Genomic DNA, 19,049 nt, shown 5'->3' on the forward strand with positions numbered 1-19,049 from the left:
TCACACGTGTTAATTACTCCCGTTCCCCATGATATGACGTACCCATTTTGTTTTTGTTCTGGCCAGTACTGAGGAACAATATTCTCAAACATTAGAATAAACAACTTGGGTATACATTACCTTTTGTTGAGAAATGGCCACCTTCTCACACACAGCCTTTCGTCTGTTGTTGTTTACATCATGCTTCTAATCTATGCTTAATTTCCTCTTCTAACTTACCAGGCATAGTCTCTATTTATGGGAATTTTCTACCATTTCAACGATTTGTCCCAATTTATCTTGAATCACATACGTCGTATTTATGTCTTCTTTCTATACTGAAAATTTTACTGCTAAGTGCGATCTGTTGTTGATGTCTTTCCTACATGTCGTGAAAGCCTCAGGTTGTGTGTTGCTTATAGTTGCTTATAAAATTGTCTATTTCTTTATCCGACTTATCCTCTCTTTCATACTGATAATCAGTAAAATGTGTAATCCATTAATTTGTTTGTACAGGTATCTCCTTGACAATTTTAATAGGTTTTACTTCAATTTCTGTAATTTTTGATTAGAGTTCTTTTTTAACTCATATTTATGTTCTTTCGATCAAGCTGTTAATTCATGCGTTAGTAATTCCATCACAGACTATACTGTTTGAGCTGCAGTTTGCTCAACATTCTTTCCTCCAAAAATATGCTCAGCTGCAAAGTGTCAATTGACGCAGTGCCATGGCTTTGATTAGAACTCCTTTTTTAACTCGTTTTTATTTTCTTTTAATCCAACTTTTATTTCCTGCATTTATAATTTCATCACGTGTGTCACTGTTTGATCATGATTTTATCCAACGTTCTTTGCTATGCCAGCATTCTCATCAGAAAACTGTCAGTTAATTCAATTCCATAACTTTACCTACCCAACTCTTCTTGCAGCTCGTTTGAAATTTCATCGTCAGAGCGTGTGTCCTCGGGGTTCTCTTTCAAATCTGCCACATCAGGATGGTCAGACACGACAGATTCTGCGTTTTCGGAACAGTTATTCGTCACAGTATCTACATTTTGAGATACCATCCCATTATCTGTAATTTGTAGCTGCTCTGAAGGATCGCAGCTAACACAGTTAACTTGCGCTCCTTCCATTCTTCTAAGGAGATAATTTCATTCCCATTTACTCGCCATGTTTTACAAATTGAATACAATTTACAGAATTATACGAAGCTTTCTAAGTACAGCGTATATTTCAGCGTACTCTTTGACAACTATCAGTTTACTCAGTTGCCTCCACCAGCCACTATATGCATTAAAATGTGGCATCCAAGGCATAACACTCACTCCAAGTAAATGTTTTCATGTCAGGACGACAATATTGAACTACACGAAAAAAAAACGTAAATTAGTTACAAATTACGGCGTGCATACAGTTTGTTCAGCATGCAAACGTCACTACAGATATTCGGATTAAGATTATGACACGTTGGCGATGATGTGGCGCAGACGAATAGCGAAATTCTATGTGACCCGCTGAAGTGTCGAAACACCGAGGCTGTCAAAGACCTCCTGAATGTCTGTTTTCACCTCATAAATGGTCTTGTAGGTACTGCTGTAGACCTTGTATTTAAGGGATCGTATGTGTTCACATCAGGAGACTTTGAATTTAAAGAGTTAGTCCACACATGGAGCACCATCTCCTTCGATATGACAGTGCCAGACCACACACGAGCACCGCGATATCTACAACAGACCGATGGTTTGGGTTCTTGGTCATCGATCCAGCTCCATATGGGCCCGACTTGAGCCCATTTCATTTTTATCCGTTTACAAAAATTAAGGAACACCTTCATAGATTTCACGTCGGTATTGATGAAACCTTGCAAGCAGAGGTGAGGTTGTGTCTCTGTAAACAGTGTCAAAGATTTTACAGTGACAGCATCAACAAACTGCTCTCTCATTAAGAGAAAACTGTTCGTCGCCATCGTGATTACGTTGAAAAGTAAATATGTGGACATGAAGAGTAAAGATTTAATGTTAATAACATTTATTTTATTTTTAGAAAAAGCTAAGAGCTGCCTCTTCGGAGGCGTTACTTATCAACACGCCCTCGTACAAATCCAGGCACTGCCAGGTACTCAGGTACTAAATAAATAAAAAATTCTAAATGTAACAGTACACAAATCTTCAAATGTGACGAATTTAGTCCTCAAGTTACTGTGTTTTTCAGCACATCAGTAGCAGCATCCACTTTAGAAGTACTTGGGGTGCAAATTCTGTTGCGTTCGATGTATACGAACACACATTGGGTATATGGCGCTTGCCTTAGATTTGTAGAAAGAATTTCAACAGTGAGATACCACTCGATGGACTCGCCACCACTCAGTCACGCTGCGGGATCCCAAGAAATATAATCTCGCATTAAGGCACGGTTGCACCAGGCAGCTGCCCTCTGCTGTGTACGTTACATCACTTGGCCGTAGACTGTGCTTTTTACAATGCTACCGATTCGCACTTCTTTGAGTATGTGATTACTGGATGCATTTTCTCCTCTCTTCGTTCACAACAAGAGCTTTATTTATTGCGACTTCAGTGGTTAACCTGCGTATTAGTTTGTGTCCCTGTCTTTTCAATGACTGGTAACATGTGGATCGTTGTCTCCATATCAGGATGTCGCCTCTTTATTTATGTTTAATGAGCCGTGCGTGGCTCGTGTTCCCGCCATCATGTATTTTACTCCCTGTTTTAAACGTACTTCCATCTCACTACGTTAATTTAAATTACTACTGTCACTGAGTTGCTGCATCGTCTGACCGTGAGTGGCTTTAGAAGCGCGTATCAATATATCCCCTCTCGTAGTATCTTTGCTCGACTGCTATTACTTCCCGCTCGTGGTCTGTTGTAAGTTAGTTCGTCGAAGTTCGGGTTGCGAATTCAGATCTGCCAGTCAGTTGGAACGCGTCTAGAGAGCAGTCCGGACCTGTTAGGCGGGGAGTTGCAACGCGGCACTAGTGCAGTCGGGTTGGAGCAGCAGTGAGGTCTGCGTCGACATGGCTCGCCCGACCATTGCCGCCACGCATCACTTGAGCCGGGCCACGGTCCTGGTAGATCGTCGGTCGGTCGTCTTACCGGACAAAGTGTTTTGGCTAGCTCCGCATGGTGGGGTCCGAGTCAGTATTTCCGCCGTTGTGTGTCTAGTAGTGTGTGGAAGACGCAACAGCAGTGAAGTCGTGACAGAGCAGCAGTCGCGGACGGACCAGCGGGCAGTCGGTCGGTTGTTGCGGACGAGGGAAGTTATCTCCACGCGGTGGAATCGGCTGATGCCGCTGGCAGCCCCTGTGCAGTGTCGGAGGGTGTATGGAGCTGTCCGGTCGCTACGAGCTTCGTGGTTCCCCGACCCAGGACGTCAAAGTTGAGTAGTGGTTTCAACTATCAAGCCACGTCCATTCATGTTGTGGTGGTTCGTTTCGATGGTTTCCTATTGAGGAGGTTTTCCTGTGAGCAAAACTGTGTGTTTCTACTGCTGAAATTCAGCCGCCTATTTTGGTTGACTACAATTCGAGTGCACCAGCGGAATTTTCTGCGTTTTGGCCGTTAGTGTTCCGGTTACCTGCTCTGGCCACTAACGTAATTTCAGGCAGCGTCCTCTCCTCACCTGTTGTCGCTGTCCAACATGGTGTGTAATTTTGACGGCCAATACATACTCCCTTGCCGGCCGCTGGTGGCCGAGCGGTTTTGGGCGCTTCAGTCTGGAACTGCGCGACTGCTACGATCGCAGGTTCGAATCCTGCCTCTGGCATGGATGTGTGTGATGTCCTTAGGTTAGTTAGGTTTAAGTAGTTCTAAGTTCTAGGGGACTAATGACCTGAGAAGTTAAGTCCCATAGTGCTCAGAGCCATTTGAACCATTTGAAAATACTCCCTTGTGGATTATCACATTTGTAACCTTTTCTGTTTGAGTCCTCGTGTACTGATTGACGGGAAGCAAGTCGTTGTGTCGATCGGTCCTTGGCTGTCCTCTGGTTGGGTTCCGACGTATCAAGTATAGTTGGGCTCACCAACTGTCTCGCCTAGGTGAACGAGGGCAGATCGACCTCCCTGGAGGCTTCTGAGTGCCTCGGGTGTTTAATTATCCGTTTTCAGCTACTTTAAATTTAAGGCTTATGGTTATTTTTTCTTTTTCTTAAAAATTTTGCAAAATTAATTCTTAAATTTATCTTTCAAGTTTAAACATTGCGGCCTTCTGCCTTTAAAAGATGGTAATATGTTTTAAAATTTTGAAACTTAATTGTGGCCCTCAGCCATTTGTATTGCACCTTGCATATGTTTGCTCTATCTACTTTGCTGCGATTTTTAAAATTATTTTATTGCTATCTGAATTGGATTTTATCTTGTTGATTTGTTAAGATTTCTTGTCTGAAGGCCTTCAGCCGTGAAAGAGTGTCATTCGGTAAAGGTCCGGCTATGTGCCGCTTTGGTTGTAAAAGTTATTAAATTACAATAAATTACCATTAGAAGACCAAACTGACCTCAACCTATTTGTGCCTTTCCACAATCCTATAACCTGATTGTCCAGCGGTTTTAGCGGGAGTATCATTTAGGTTAATAAATTGAAGGTCTATAAGTACCTCCACGGTTTCAGAAGACGGCTGTGAGAGAACTTCAAGACATGCAGTGGATGGATCGTCTCTCAAAGTTTCCATTCCTATTACGTGCCGTGGTGTAAATTCAGTGCGCTCCTCTAGGAGGGGAAGACAAATCACTCACTCCTTGTTATTGCACTCAATATGTTTGCACCAGTAGGCAGCCAATCCACGGGACAGATTTCCAAAGAAGGCTGCTGTCGTTGCGCCTTCGTGCGCCATCAATGCTTCCTGCGCGTTCAATGAATTACACTCACGTGCCGGTATTGACGCTGCTGCGTCACAAACGTTACCATTATTGAGCACCTGTAATTTGAGTAAAAATCGTGGAGAGATGTCCCATTCGTTGATACGTGCCTGTTTCGTTTATGACATTTGGCTTTGTCTCAGTCGTCTTTTGAAACCCTGGATGTACTTATGAATAACCCTGCACATTTGACGCAGTGTCTCAACACTGTCATATTTCAAATATTTCAAATGTCTGTGTCTAGAAAAGTAATGATCAACTAAAAGCGAAATATAAGTCTCCGGAACAGGCATCGTTTCCTATGATGGTTGCAGCATGTTACACGCCAAGAGACCTAGAGACATATAGTAAGGGGCAGTAAAATTAAATCGACGAAGATGGAAAAAAGTACGTAGATAAACTGCTTTTAATTTCAAAAATAATAGCCCAGCTGTTAAAACATATATCTCATTGAAACACAAGGCCTTCACTGAAAAATGTTTGCCGTTGCCTACGGTATCGTGGTAGCATCCAAGAGTGCATCTGTTTGTCCGAAGCAAATCTACGGCCACGAATGTCTTCCTTCATGGCTCCAAAAATATGGAAATCCCGTGGGGAGAGATCGGAACTGTGTGGAGGTTGTGCAAGGGCTTCCCAGCGAACCTTCTGCAGCGTAGTTGAAACTACACTATATGATCAAAACTATCCGGACACCCCCAAAACATAAGTTTTTCACATTAGGTGCATTGTATTGCCACCTACTGCCAGGTACTCCATATCAGCGACCTCACTAGTCATTAGACATAGTGACGGAGCAGAATGCGGAGCTCAGCGTTACTCACGGACTTCGAACGTGGTCAGTTGATTGGAAGTCAGTTGTGTCATACTCCTGTACGCGAGATTTCCACACTCCTAAACATCCCTAGGTCCACTGTTTTCGATGTGATAGTGAAGTGGAAACGTGAAGGGACACGTACAGCACAAAAGCGTACAGGCCGACCTCGTCTGTTGACTCACAGAAACCGCCGACAGTTGAAGAGGGTCGTAATGTGCAATAGGCAGACATATATCCAGACCATGACACAGGAATTGCAAACTGCATCATGATCCACTGCAACGACTATAACAGTTAGGCCCGAGGTGAGAAAACGTGGATTTCATGGTCGGACGGCAGCTCATAAACCACACATAACGCCCGTAAATGCCAAACGAGTCTCGCTTGGTGTAAGGACCGTAAACATTGGACGATTGAATAGTGGAAAAAAGTTTTGTGGAGTGACGAATCATAGTACACAATGTGTGGCGACCCGATGGCAGGGTGTGGGTATGGCGAATGCCCCGTGAACGTCATCCGCTAGCGTGCGTAGTGCCAACAGTAAAACTCCGAGTCAGTGCTGTTATGATGTGGTCGTGTTCTTCATGGAGGGGGCTTGCACCCTTTATTATTTCGGTTGACACTGTCACAGTACAGGCCTACATTGATTATTTGGCTCTGAGCACTATGGGACTCAACTGCTGAGGTCATTAGTCCCCTAGAACTTAGAACTAGTTAAACCTAACTAACCTAAGGACATCACACACATCCATGCCCGAGGCAGGATTCGAACCTGCGACCGTAGCGGTCTCGCGGTTCCAGACTGCAGCGCCAGAACCGCGCGGCCACTCCGGCCGGCACATTGATTATTTAAGCACCTTCTTGCTTCCCAGTGTTGAAGAGCAATTCGGGGATGGCGATTGCATCTTTCAACACGATCGAGCACATGTTCACAATGCACGGCCTTTGGCGGAGTGGTTACACGACAATAACATCTCTGTAATGGACTGGCCTGCACAGAGTCCTGACCTGAATCCAATAGAACACCCCTGGAATGTTTTGGAACGCCGACTTCGTGACAGGCCTCACAGACCGATATCGACACCTCTCCTCAGTACAGCACTCCGTGAAGAATAGGCTGCCATTCCCCAAGAAACCTATCTGCACCTTATTGAACGTACGCCTGCGAGAATGGAAGCTGTCATCAAGGCTAAGTGAGGGCCAACACCTTGTTGAATTGTAGCATTAGTGACTGGGGGGGGGGGGGGGGACCAACTCGTAAGTCAGGTGTCCAGATACATTTGATGACATAGTGTACCTTAGCAACATATGGACGCGCCGTTATCGTGCAACAGTATGAAGCCTTCCGTCAACATTCCCGGACGCTTGCACTTGATGGAGTGCTTCATTTTTTACAAAATGATCACGTACCGCCGTGCGTTAATTATGACACCGTGAATCAGAAATTCAATGAGGAGCAGGCCCTTGCATTCAAAGAAAATGATCATCATGACTTTCCCGGCCCAGGTGTGCCCGTAAGTTGTTTCGACTTCATTTCAGAAGTTTCGCTGGGAAACCCTAAGAAATCCTTCATACAGCTCCAATGCCTTCCCATGCGGTTTCCATATTTTTAGTGCCTTGAAAAAAGACATTCGTGGCCCTATATACAGGGTGGTCCATTGATAGTGACCGGATTACGCAATTGGTAAACGGTCAATTTTAACACGGGTAATGTATCACGAAGCAAATACCGTCCGCACTGGCGGAATGTTACATGATACCAAGTACTTATACGTTTGTGACTCTTACAGCGCCATCTATAACAATGCGAAAAAAGTGGTCCAACTAAAACATTCATATTTCTTTACGTACTACACGAATATGTAACAAAAAATGGGGGTTCCTATATTTCAAAAAACCCATTTGGTATCCGTTTGACTTATGGCATCGCCATTTAGCGGGCCAACCACAGCGCCATCTGTTTTCCCCCTTCAAGCTAAACAAGTTCCGTTCTTTGTAGTTTTTTCGTTTGACGCTTATTTCGTGAGATATTTGGCCATGTCACGATCAATGGACCAGCCTGTATATATGCTTCGGAATAAGAAGTTCAGCTGGCCGTTGTGGCCGAGCGGCTCTAGTCGCTTCAGTCTGGAACCTCGCGACCGCGACGGTAGTAGGTTCGAATCCTGTCTCGGGCATGTATGTGTGTGATGTCCTCAGTTTAGTTAGCTTTAAGTAGTTCTAAGTTCTAGAGGACTGATGACCTCAGATATTAAGTCCCATAGCGCTCAGAGCCATTTGAACCATTTTCTTAAGACGTTCGGGTCTTGTTACATAGGAACAGCAAACATTGTCCCATAAAGGTGTTAACTATCTTGTCACACAGTGGGATAAACGTATTACCGGTTACGGCGATTACACTCGAAATAATAAACGTTTTACTTACCTTTTTCGGCTGTCTCGTTTTCATTTGACTGTTCCTAATATTTACAAGTGGTAATGCGAAGGAATGTTTTAAAACTAATAAAATAACTTCTGTTCCAGCTATTTTATGAATTCATGTCATACACTGCGTGCCTGTGTCGTGACAGTAAATGATATCGTCGCCTATATTATTTCAAAAAGAATCTACGGTTATGGATCTCGCATGTGCATTTACTCATGCAGCATACACGCATATAACACATGTTGGCACGCGAGACACCCATTTCTATCGTGGTATAGTCGTCTGTTCCTCTGTTTTGCGTGACACATAATACTGGTATCGAAACTTTCATGATGAGAGGTGATTGCGAGATAAGTTCACAAAGTAACAGAGAATTATTTACTGGGCTAGTTTACTAACCATTATCTTTCTATTGTAAAGTCCTTTGGTCACCTAATTAAATATAACAGGAAGTTATACATTTCTTTTTCTGAATCGGCCTATAGTGCCGATTATATTCAATCTGAAAGTAACGTCCCACAGTACAATTTCTTTGATTATTATTAACGCTGCCGTAAAGTGAGCTGCGTGCAGTGTATAGTATCGATTAGTGTCGGTTGCAGGCTTGGTGAGAGTCACCAGTTGGTTGGTTGGTTTTGTGTGAGGGAACCAAACAGCAAGGTCATCGGTCCCTCGGATTAGGGAAGGATGGAGAAGGAAGTCGGCCGTGCGCTTTCAAAGGAACCATCACGGCATTTACCTGAAGCGATTTACGGCAATCACGGAAAACCTAAATCAGGATGGCCGGACGGGGAATTGAACTGTCGTCCTCCCGAATGCGAGTTCAGTGTGTTAACCACTGCGCCACCTCGCTCGGTAAGACACCAGTTGAAACCCGATTACAAGAAATTATTTTTCGTTCAGTATCTATCATTTCTAGAAGATTCACGAAATTTCCTATGTTTTCATGTTTGAATGATCTAGAATTTCTATCTTTGTATAAATAGAAGCACTCTCCGTCCGGGACGCCGTTCTGTTCTGTCTGTACATTGGTATCCGTAATAAAAATGCTTTCTGTACTAAGTATTGTATTTCACTGACGAGCCTCTTTTCGTATTTGAACCTGATTGTGATTGTGACGCGACAGTATGAACTTTCTTCGGCGACGTCTTTCATATCTGATAAGGATAATCACAAGATTGGTAATACTATAATTACCTCATCGATGAAATAGGAGCATAAGACGATGCAGGTAAAACACATTCTTCTTTCTACCGTATTGCCGTTCGTATCTTTTATATCAAGAGATTTTTAAAATTTTAAAATTTGTTCAACAAGTTGAACGACATTGTCGTGATGACTACTTAGTGATGCCGCTTTAGCTACTGCCATACTCCGGCATTCAATGACATCGGCGTACAGCTACAAGGATTGACATACCAGGTCCATTCATATGCGGAATGGAGTGTATCAGCCTAGACTCTGCACAGGAACTCCAAAATAAATGCATAGACGTCCTTGACAATCGCGCTGATAATCGAGCTGATCTGTGCAGAAGACTTAAATATTTTCAGTATTTCAACACTGTACAGAACACTGTTTCCTAATACCGTACTAAACGTGCCAGGGTGCCGTCATGGTGACGCGACGCAAGCATAATCTCATCTTTTTTCTCTTCATTCTTTTTTATTCTCTTTCTGCAGTATTATTTAAGTTTATGTCTCTTATATAGACACTTCGTATATTCCGTCCTTTTTATAATTAGTACAGCCTGAGCTCTTGATGTTCGTATAGCTGCTTCCTCTTTCTCCAAAGATCTGTGTAATTTTTCTGTAGGCAGCATCCACCTTTGCGCTAGGTATGCATGCTTCTACAGCCTTGCATTTGTCTTCTAGACATTCCTCCTTCGCCATTTTGCTCTTTCTCTCAATCTCTTTCTTTAAACATCCGTATTCCTTTCGTCTGCTTACTTGGCTGCATTTTTCTGTTTACTCCTCCTGTGTTATCCGGAATATTCTATTAGGCCTAATTTTTTGGCTATTTCATCCTCCGTGGCCTTCACTGTTCATCTCTCAAGGTTACCCATTTGTCTTCTGTTGTGGTATTTTCCCCAGTTTCAGTCAATCATTGCCTAATGCTCCTTTCTAAACTGCCAAAAACCTCCGGTTATTTCCTTTTATCCAGTTACCATCTCCTGAATTTCTTATCTTTCTGTACTTACTTCAGTTTTAATGTGCAGATCATAATCTATAAATTACGGTCAGAGTCCATCTCTGCCGCTGGATATGTTTTGCAACTTAAATTCCAGCTCAAGGATTCCTTTCTTGCCATCGTACGCCTGAAACCTTGTGGCGTCTCCAGGTGTTTTCCATACGTGAAATCTTCCACGATTCTTAAACCTTAAATGAATAACAATTAAATTGTGCTGGGTGCATAATTTTTTACTGCAAGCTTCCTTTATCATTCGTTTATCATAGTGCACGTTCACCTATCATTTTGCCTTCTCGTCCTTTCCCTACTATCAAAATCGAGTCTCCCATCAACACAAAATTATCACCAATTCTTTCAATCTCTTAATTATCGTCGTGCCTGATACTCATATAAAAGTGTACTGTAGTGGTGAGTGTTGGTTTCGTGCTTATTGTGACTGGTATAATGCATTCACAGTGTTGTTCATAGCAGTTTACCTTCATTGCTATTTTCTTATATTTTATTAGGCTAACTCCTGCGTAGCCGGCCGCGGTGGTAGAGCGGTTCTAGGCTCTTCAGTCCGGAAACGCGCGACTGCTACGGTCGCAGGTTCGAATACTGCCTAGCGCATGGATGTGTGTGATGTTCTTAAGTTAGTAGGTTTAAGTAGTTCTAAGTTCTAGGGGACTGATGACCTCAGATGTTAAGTCCTATAGTGCTCAGAGCCATAACTCTAGCGTAACTCTCCTCTGAAATTGTGTTCATAATTCTATACCGACCTGACCAAGTAGCACTTTTCCTCCTGCCACAGTACATTACGAATTACCTCTCTATCTAACTTGGAACTGTCCTTTTCCCTTTTTAAATGCTCTAACTTACCTACTCGATTAACAAATCTAACATTCCACACTTCAACCCATAGAACGAAAGATACATTTGTCCTGATGACAACACGCTCATGTGTAGACCCCAGTTGGAAATCCGAATTTTGGACTTTTTTATTTCCGGATATTTTCATCAGTAGGTTTCCACCATCATTAAGTCATACAGTAGACCGGGGTGTATCTTGGAAATGTAACGGTTGTATTTTCCCCTACCTTTCAGCCATCACTAATAACATCAGGAACCACAACAATCTGGTTCCTCCACAGGTACCTATCCATTGTGGTTGCACTTACAGCATGGCTATGTGTATGATAGAGGCACGCAGGCACCGTCCATGATCCATGGTTCGTTGGGAGGTAATCCTGTTGAAATGCACGACCAAATTCGCCGTACCGACACTATATGAATACATACTGCCTGGAATGGCCACAGCGTCGTCTCATGGACTGAATATACACTAAAAGAATGTATATATTTACACATCGCGTCCTAAACCAGTACGTATATAACTCATTATTAATATTAAAATTTTTTATGATAATATACCCCTAGCTGGCCGCTGTGGCCAAGCGGTTCTAGGCTCTTCAGTCCGGAACCACGCGGCTGCTACGGTCGCAGGTTCGAATCCGGCCTCGGGCATGGATGTGTGTGATGTCCTTAGGTTAGTTAGGTTTAAGTAGTTCTAAGTCTAGGGTACTGATGACCTCAGATGTTAAGTCCCATAGTGCTTAGAGCCAGTTTTGAAATATACCCCTATCTACAACCTCTAAGGGTGGGTGTATGGATGAGAAGTCGTGACATGTAACCATATTAGTTAACGACCAATATTAGTACCGAATTCATAGTTTTTGGGGCGTTTGGGTTCATTGATGACAGTCCTGATGACGTTTCGTCGCTGGGGGTGTATGAGGTAGAAGACGTGTGGGAAAAAAATACAGTGACAAATCAGCCCATATCTCTAACGCCAAAGCAATTTTTATCAAACTGATTGCACATATCACTTGCAGCCTGAGAAAAAAAGAAAAAGTCACTCAGACAGTACATCTAAGGGTCGGGTAGTCGGTGAAATCTAGTTACATTAAACCTCAGCTCATCTACTCCTGGAAAATTTTTTTGAACCAAATTCAGCAAATACATGGCTCATTTTCTGTGTAAATGTGCTGTGGGTCTGAGATACCATATCCAAGCGATGGGCATCGAAATGAGTGGAGGGTTACATGGAAAAATGTTCTCAAAGGACCTACTGTTATTTCTTTCCAGTGTTTAATTGACTTTAAGGGCATGAAATGAAATCCGTCTCCTGTTCCTGCTGTCCAGTGTGTCAATCAGGTCACGGCAGTGAGCACTTCAGTTAGGCTATAATTCATCAGTGTGTTTCAGGAAGTGAGATCATGCCATTTGACTGAATCTTACAGATAAATTTAACATCCTCATTGAAGTCGTATGGTATAAAACAACAGAGAATCCGCTCTATGTTGCGGAATTGACTTCTAGATATCACGAAAGGAATGCCTCTAAGACGCGGTGAGTATTGCATTGTCAGTCAAAAAGCATTAACAGCAGGATGGGTTCGTCAGGACAGATCAGGGACTTCGAACGTGGAGTAATCATTGGGTATCAGCCGAGTAACAAATCTGTCAAGGATATTTCAGACCTTCTAAACCCCTCCAAGTCGACTGTAGGTGATGTGACTGTCAAATGCAAATGCAAAGGAAAAACCACAGCTAAAACAGTAATAAGCAGACCTCGTGGAGGGCCGGCCGGTGTGGCCGTGCGGTTCTAGGGGCTTCAGTCTGGAACCGCGTGACCGCTACGGTCGCAGGTTCGAATCCTGCCTCGGGCATGGATGTGTGTGATGTCCTTAGGTTAGTTAGGTTTAAGTAGTTCTAAGTTCTAGGGGACTGATGACCACAGATGTTAAGTCCCATAGTGCTCGGAGCCATTTGAACCATTTTGAACCTAGTGGAGGGTTAATGTAAAATGTCACATTTAATCAGGGAAAGGTATGACTCGTCAGTTCTAAAGTGCTAACAACACTCCAGCTAGCACAATGACTGTGTGTAGAGAGTTAACGGGGTAAGATATCCGAGCAACTCCTGATAAGCCACACATCCTCGTTGTCAATGCTAAGCGCGGCTTGAAATGGTGTAAAGAGCGAGGCCGCTGGACAGTGGATAAGTGGAAACGATTGATTTGGATGAATCACACTCTACCTTGTGGCAATATGAAGGCTCAGATGGGATTTGGTGAATGCGTGGAGAACGTCGCGTGCTATCGTGTATAGTGGCAGTAGTGAAATACGGTGCCGGCCGGAGTGGCCGTGTGGTTCTAGGCGCTACAGTCTGGAACCGAGCGACCGCTACGGTCGCAGGTTCGAATCCTGCCTCGGGAATGGATGTGTGTGATGTCCTTAGGTCAGTTACGTTTAATTAGTTCTAAGTTCTAGGCGACTGATGACCTCAGAAGTTAAGTCGCATAGTGCTCAGAGCCATTTGAAATACGGTGGACGTGGTGTTAACGATATGGGGTGTATTTTGCGTGGTTAGGATGTGATCTACTTATTGCGGCTGTGGAAGGATATGATAATATTTCTTAGAGTTATGCACTGCATATACTAGAGGGACAGTTCGGAGACTATGATTGTACCAGCATGAAGAAGCACCCTGTCATAAAGCAGCATTTTTGGGCCTATGGTTTCTAGACACTAACATCCCTGAAATGGAATGAACGGCCCAGAGGCCCAACGCGAACCCAATACAATACTTTTGAGAAAAGTTAGAGCTTCGAGTTCGATCCAGATTCCATTGTCAAACATCAATTCCGTCTCTTCTTTCGGCTCCTGAGAAATAATGGGCCGCCATTCTTTCACGGCCATTCAGATATATCATAGAAAGTGTTCTCAGCAGATTTCAACCAATCTTACAAGCGAACCCGTGACTAATATCCGCCAACAGCTGCCAGGACGCTTTTGATGGGATAGTGTATGCGTCCAGCATATGTGACATAGACGTATACGTGTGAAACCGTCAGTTAAAAAATAGAATTCTATAAACTTTCCCTATAGTTACTCGCAGAGCAGTTGTACACACGCACCGGTAATATCCACTCTACAAACTACAGAAGCATCTGAACAGGTAGGTTGCTGAAAGGTGCACTACATCATCGAATACTTATAGACATGTCAGCTGTCACCAGATGCCTATATAACTAACAGGACCTACTACGTGATAATGGGCGGCTATTGTTCGACGAGAAACATAAATGTGACCCAAGGAAGCGCAACAGGTCCTCTAATGTTCTCCAATGTTCTCAGTATTTTAGGAAGGATCAGAAGTACTGTTAGATTGGTTGCTGACGGTGTCGCTGTCTACAAAAATCTATCGTCATTATAATAATGTAAGGAAATGCAAAAGGACTTGGTGTAAGGAATTGCAGCTCTTTACACATATGTATAAATGTAAGATAATGTCTAACAAAGAGAAAGAAGCCGACAGCATCCGATTACAGTACGGGTGAACGTCTTGACCACGTCGCATCTTAAGTTAGTTACATTTAACGAACACGTAAATTCATATCACGGAAGGTGAAGAGATTTGTTGGAAGGATCCTGGGAATAACTTTATATTTGACGCAGTACAGGAGAAACACATTATGTTGTGACATTTTAAGTGAGCACCACAACTCCACTGCTGTCTTTACGGGTGCGTCGAGACAGGGCTACTCCCTTGGTTGCTCTGTTCTTTTATCTGATCATCTCCTCACCGTCAGACTGCATCAAGACTTAGCTGTCTTTGACACGGAGTGATATGCGATCATCAGAGCAATGGAACAGATCAAATGTGTTTCGAGTGCTAAATTCCTTGTTTGTTCCGATTCTCTGAGCGCCCTTCACTCTCTCCAACCCTTGTACCCAGTACATAGGTTAGGTCAGAATATCCAGTCACCATTCCGCAGCTACTATCGCCTCGCAAGTGAGTCACGAGATTAAGAGAGAAGGGCCCGTGTACAGTGGCAAATAGACATTTCCCCATGTAGATGTAAAAACCGTATTGATTGACAATGCTCGTTTGGTAGCAGAGGCTAAAGGGTATTACAATTCCCAAAATAGTAATTTCCTAAATTAAAATGCTGAAAATGTGTAATTATGAACATATCAACATCTAGGATGTAATAAAACGTCTTTGTTTGCCAGTATGGTCGATGATTTATAATGTAAAACGATTACGGACCGTGCCTTCTTCTGCATGGTGTGATCTCTTTTGCGAAGTATTCTGTAAAATACCACTCAACATTTTCGTGCAACAGTTTTCTACAAGATTCAGGCTCGTGTGGATGTCCATGGAGACCTTAAACTCTAATAAGTTGTACGATATTGCGGTGTCTGTGTTACTCCAAATTACGATGCAATGTTCATTCGGACATGCTTGCATGTCCGAAGAACAGGCTCTGTGGTGGCTACAGCCCTTATGAAGTACATGAGCTTAATTCGCCGTCGCGAATATGGACAACCACCAAATGTATACTGGAATGACGACAATGAAAATTTGTGCCAGACCGGGACTCGAACCCGGATTTTCCGCTTATAGCGAGAGGTCACCTTAGCATTAGGCTATCTGAACACGACTCACGGCCCGACCCAAACTTCCATATGTTGTCAACCATGTATCTACAATTTGTACTTACACATCTTCTATATACATTCCCATAAAGAGGAGATATTTTTATTTGAAGCTCGAAGGAACATTGCATCGTAATTTGGAATAGCATAGGCACTGCAATACCGTATTTATCCGCTTCACACCGTCGAGCTTGACATTGGGCAAGCAATTTCAAGTAAAACAGTTATACAGCCCGGATTTTCCGCTTATAGCGAGAGGTCACCTTAGCATTAGGCTATCCGAACACGACTCACGGCCCGACCCAAACTTCCATATGTTGTCAACCATGTATCTACAATTTGTACTTACACATCTTCTATATACATTCCCATAAAGAGGAGATATTTTTATTTGAAGCTCGAAGGAACATTGCATCGTAATTTGGAATACCACAGACACTGCAATACCGTATTTATCCGCTTCACACCGTCGAGGGTGACATTGGGCAAGCAATTTCAAGTAAAACAGTTACACAGCTGATGGTTGTCCATATTCGAAACTGGGAATTAATTTCATGTGTGAAGTGGTTGTTCTTGCCGTTTCTTTTAGCCTTCTAAGCTGCCTGACAAAAAATGTGAAGCACCTAGAAGGCAATCTAACTTCGTACACATACACACTATAGGTATGTATCTTAAATCATTATAGTTGCGCTTCTCTTTGAGAGGTAGACTGCCAAAAGAGTCCATTTGTGATGTGTGTTATCGCTACCAGGTCTGGTAGGGTTTATAAGGGGCGTGGACAGCATCAGATACTGAGTGATCACTGTTAAAAACAAAGAGAAACTGCGTACTCGTGTGAGAGACGTTTATCAGCACCTTACCCGGACTGACAGGGGCCCATTTGGATGGGTAGTCGAATCATGAGGTTCTCAGGCTTGTGGGGAATTCAGCTGTGACACTAAGGCTGGACACGGGAATGCGAGAGCGAGCACACTCGTCTATAAATTTCCGGTCGACTATGTCTGACCACAAGGGAGGATGGCAGTATTGTGCACCAGGCACATTGCAACCCCTACACATGTTTAATCGGTGATTAGCAGTATCTGAACTAGGGAATTACTATGCCATGCACTGGCTGTCGTCAACACCACAGCATGAACGGCTACGTTTGGACTGGTGTTGTCTGACTTGGACCCATGGCCTGTTTGTGAATAGCCTCGCGCTTGTGTTCAGTAGTGAATCACGGTTCTGCACTTCAAATGGTTCAAATGGCTCTGAGCACTATGGGACTTAACATCTGAGGTCATCAGTCCCCACTTAAACCTAACTAACCTAAGGACATCACACACATCCATGCCCGAGGCAGGATTCGAACCTGCGACCGTAGCAGTTGCGCGGTTCCGGACTGAAGCGCCTAGAACCGCTAGGCCACCGCGGCCGGCTTCTGCACTTCCCCGGCCCACTTTCGTCAGCGAGTAGGGCGGTGACCTCCATTTTTCTTTGGAGAAGTACAGTGGTGTTAATCCTGGTGTCGCGGTGCGGGGACCCATTCAGGTCACGATTGATAGCATTTGATGGAACACAGAGCGCGCACGATATCAGTGACGTACCGTTGTGCGGAGCGGTACGCCGCACTTGGTATGTGTCTCTGTGAACTGTGTGAGTGATGGTGAGGTACTCAGGTGGTCAGCAAGATCCCTAGTTCACTCACCGATGGAACATTTGTGTGACCAGTCCACTGGGTTCCAGCATCCAACATATCAAGATTAATTACCACAGTTGTGTGCCAGCTTACCTGAGGAGGTGATACAAGGATTTTATGATGCTCTTCTCAACCTAATGAGTGCACGCATCCAGGACAAGTGCGACGTCATACTGATAAGTGGGCTCATACTGCCAAGTTCTTTCTAATTTTAGTCAAATTTGTTATGTCTGGAATAACGTTACACACTATCTCAGAAGTTTCATACCATTTCCTCCTCCCCTGGCTTCACTCTTTTTTCATGCAGTATACACTGTGCCTCAAAGTTGTACCGAGGCGAGTGTTGCTTACCAGTTTCCTGATAAATGTTTAGCATCTGCACTGGTACCACACTAACGCTTGCATCTGCGGCTTCCGGAGATTGCAGAGAGAGTCGCACAGAAGGTAGGTCCCAGAGCGCGGAGACATCTGGAACGGTTTGATCTGGGGCGGTCTGGTGGCGCAGTCCGTTCGCGACGAGCTACTGCCACTGTGCAGCCTGCCGGGGAATCACCGCCCTGTTTGCTCTGCCAATATTGTCAGCGGCACGACGCAGCAGGGCACGAAGCGACCTGCTCGAGGACAGGCAAACACGTGACACGCACACCACACCTCTGTACGCGCCCATGCACTGTCGCCCTCGCGCCGTCGTTCTCCCACGCCATACGGCAAACAGTGGCGATCACGGGCGCGGAAGATTGGTGTCGGAAATCTTGGCTACGTAATAGTCGACAGGTAGTCAAGGAAAGCGGCTGTTAGCGTCCTCGTGGAAACCGCAGCTGTCGCGGATTTGAGAAGGTTCCCAATACTCGAGGGTGCAGTTCAAATATTTCAGGTACATGCTTCGCCGGTAAATTGGGTCAACGAGAACAATACTTTATTATACTAATGAAAACCACATGTTATTTCGGCCACACAGTCACCTTAAAGGACATGATGCACTAATTAGATTGATCTGTTGCAGATTACTGCTGTTGTAGTAATATTCTGCACACACCCACTCAGACTGTCTCATCCAGTGGATGCTTTGAGACTGTGAGGGCAGACATCAGGATTAAGGACAAGTTAACATCAACACATTGCTGAAAAAAATGCATTACCCTCATAACCATTTTATTGACAAGTGCGGTGACAGAAAATTCATTTTTGTGTGGGTATACGTTAACAAATTCAAACCAAATAAAACACATACCTCACAGTAAAGGGCACCGGATAGTTGAATCTATTCACAGTGAATCCCCACTCCATCGTGGCAGAACAGGTGTGCATTCTCGCACGTAAAACACCCTAAAGGTGACGAATGGTATGCTGCAATAGATGGTCCCAAGCATATTGTGCTTTTTGTTCCAATTTGGCAATGGTTCTTTCAAGTCCTGGAGAGTAAGTAAGTTACCACTTCAACATGCCCGTACACTTACAGTTAACGAGAGACCTGGTTTTCTTGCTGTCGAAGGCAGCCATTTTGCTTCAAGAAGAGGACGTTGCGTGGCAGCAGCTGAGTGTGGACGTGCATTGTCCTGCTGAAAAGCACATCACCTTACTGTTGAAGCTATAGCAATAGCACGG

The sequence above is a fragment of the Schistocerca nitens genome, chromosome 2 (assembly GCF_023898315.1).
Source record: "Schistocerca nitens isolate TAMUIC-IGC-003100 chromosome 2, iqSchNite1.1, whole genome shotgun sequence".
Taxonomy (NCBI): domain Eukaryota; kingdom Metazoa; phylum Arthropoda; class Insecta; order Orthoptera; family Acrididae; genus Schistocerca; species Schistocerca nitens.